Source organism: Antedon mediterranea, chromosome 1 (genome assembly GCF_964355755.1).
Source record: "Antedon mediterranea chromosome 1, ecAntMedi1.1, whole genome shotgun sequence".
In the NCBI taxonomy this organism is placed as follows: domain Eukaryota; kingdom Metazoa; phylum Echinodermata; class Crinoidea; order Comatulida; family Antedonidae; genus Antedon; species Antedon mediterranea.
Window position 1 is genome coordinate 5,085,509 of NC_092670.1, and position 3,035 is coordinate 5,088,543.

At 33.0% G+C, this 3,035-nt stretch overlaps 1 pseudogene; it reads left to right on the top strand.

Annotated features, from left to right (window-relative positions):
* Positions 1-2,708: 2,708 nt before the first annotated feature.
* On the top strand, positions 2,709-2,829 carry LOC140063734 (5S ribosomal RNA; annotated as a pseudogene).
* Positions 2,830-3,035: the final 206 nt, after the last annotated feature.

Genomic DNA, 3,035 nt, shown 5'->3' on the forward strand with positions numbered 1-3,035 from the left:
CACTAGGTCTACCATATCTATGTCCGTGTAAATTAAACTTAGCTCTCCATTACCGCACATTACTGTATTTAATCTGTCCACTACAAAGTGTGCCTAAAGCAATTAGTACTCATACTAATATAGCTTTTACTTAAACCTTTATCAACTTTATATACACTCTAAACTTTATGTTACACACTGTCTGATGACCAGTGACACAAGTCTGTGGCCTAATCAACTGGTGACAGATTTGTGGCTTTTATTTTCAGTGTATATTTTTATCTTGGCATTTAAATGCATTAAACAGGTCCAATTAACTTTCTTTTCTCAAAAAGTTACCCACAACACATTTAATTTAACATGATAATGTGTCATAGTGACATCATCACGACTTCCATTGCCTCATTACCATATTTGGGCATGTTGCAGTATTTGACAAACTTTTGATATGGATGGTTTTTCAGTGCTTGTGGCTTGATGACTAATCTGTGCTCAACCCTGATGTACAGACAAGTGAACACCCAAGACTTCATTTATCAAAATTCACACAACATCTCTTTATGTTTCCTCTTTGTTTTGTATATTTATGTTCCATTAAAATGTCTAAACATTGACATTCTCTTTCATTATCAGAGTCAAATTTGCTGTGTTGTTAAAGGAATGAGTGATTGATTACGATGTTTAAAATCTTTCTGCCAGACTTGAGTGTTTATTATTACAGATTGATATTAATGAATACAATTAGTTTTACTTTATAACAGGGTGTGACTATTAGGCATGGTTTTATTGAAAAGGATATAATCTGTTAACATTGATTCAATATTCAATATCACAACATGAATTTAGATAATAATAATATCCTGGATTTATATAGCGCCTAATGTTGTTAAACCTCTAAGCGCTGAACATTATTACCCCTGTCATGTTTTGTATCAAACACATATGGAAACATACTCCCATAATGCAGCTAGTAATCAGCGCAAAGTTGTATCTTGATCTAACCAGGTACCCATTTATACACCTGGGTGTAGAGAGGCAAACGTAAGTAAAGTATCTTGCCTAAGGATACAAGCAATGCGGCAGAGTTGGATTTGAACCTCGATCTCATGATCAGTAGTCAGGCGTCCAACACACAGCGCCACACACCCTTTACGTAGATATTCATATATATTATTGTTTGTTCTTGCAGGTATTTGAATTATTTCTTAAAGACAATGACAAAGTAAAGTTAGTTACAGTGTTGGCAGGAGAGGAAGAAGAAAAACTCAAGATGGCTGCCACAGGTGCACTGGCTATGCTATCGACCAATGAGATTGTTTGTAACAAAATTCTCAATGTAAGTAAACTTTTTCTTTTTGGCTTTTTTTTTTCAATTAAAAATTAAAATGTTTAAAGCTTTAATTGTCTGTTGAAACATAATATAAATTGTATAAATTATTAATAAATTAATTATATAAATATACTGTAAGCATAATTACTTTTGGTTCAATAATTAAAATTTACTAAACTGTCGATTTTACATTTAAGTTACTTTGATTAAATATTTTATTTTAAATTCTGCAATTTGCATTTCAACAGGACAGAATTTTTATATAATAGTAAGAAGTTTAAAATTGTTACAAATATCTTAAAATACTATAGTTTTACAAGATTCAAATCCAGGACAGGCATTTGTAAATCTTTTTAAAATAACAATGAAATATCTAAGCAAACAAGGTCATATACATGGCTGCAGTCGCGTGCTCAAGTTAGTGTTTACCGACATAGTGAGCTGCAGAGTTGTGTTGCACGCGACTAAAAACTATGCTTATCTTTTCAAACTGGTTCTTATATATATCTTTAAACAATGCGTTATTTTTTATCCACATTCTCTGTATAAATACTAAACAAAGGTTTTTCAACACTTGAATAGGTTACCTCGTGGATAGATATATTCCAGGAGATTCTCGTGTCTTCCATTCCACAACTATTACACCGAGTGTGTCACGTATTAGCAAATATTGTGGAGAGCAGTAAGTCGAATGCCAGCAAGGTTATAGAAACTAAACTACTTGAGATTCTAATGGCCCTCTCAAAGGACGAAAACCCAGTCATGAACCCAGCACGTAAGGAGATAGATAGACTGTTCAAGAAAGCAGTGGAACTTGAACTGATTCGGCCAAATGAGAGTTAACATATTCCAATGCCGTTTTGTTATTTTTATATTTATTTATACATTTTTTATAAAATTTTAGTGAAATAATGAATTAGTATTGTAATGCATTAATGAATAGACCCACAACAAAATTGATTGTGTATCTTTCAAATGATATAAAAACCACATTCAATGAATTAATTACATTTTTAAAAACATATAAATTTTCTTTCTTCACTTTTGCTTTTTATTGGACATTTTTAATTGTTTACAGTATTTGTATATCTTTTTATGTTTTTGTTATACAATATACAGTATTAAATTTCGCGATCCATTGTTAGAACTGAAAGTAAATGTGGTGGAATAAACTGTGACTCGTAGCCTACTGAATGGTGCACATGTGTGAACATCATATACAAAAACTTTCTTCTCCCTTAAAAGGGTCCCTCTGATAAGGATAGAAATAAATAAATAAGATAGAAATAAATAAATAAGGATTATTGTTTAGTTATAATAATAATCAGTTCTTTTAAAATGAAAACCTGCAGTAGTGATCATATTTAAAGATGGTTAATAAAATAAAGCATGACATCATACATACGGCCATACTGCGTTGAAACACCGGTTCTCGTCAGATCACCGAAGTTAAGCAACGTTGGGCCCGGTTGCGTTCTGGATGGGAGACCGTCTAGAAATCGTGGCGGGTGCTGTATATACTGGAGAGTGATGGTGTAATGGTAATATCGGACTAGCATGTGATAGGCATGGGTTCGAGGTTATTTGTACCATACTAATTGGATCCTTAGGCAAGATGCTTTACTCTCATTGCCTAATCTGGTAGGCGCTGCACTGCTGGCTGCCGTGGGTCCGTGGAGGGCCTAATCCGAATTTCCTCACTGAGGACAAATATTAACAACAAAAA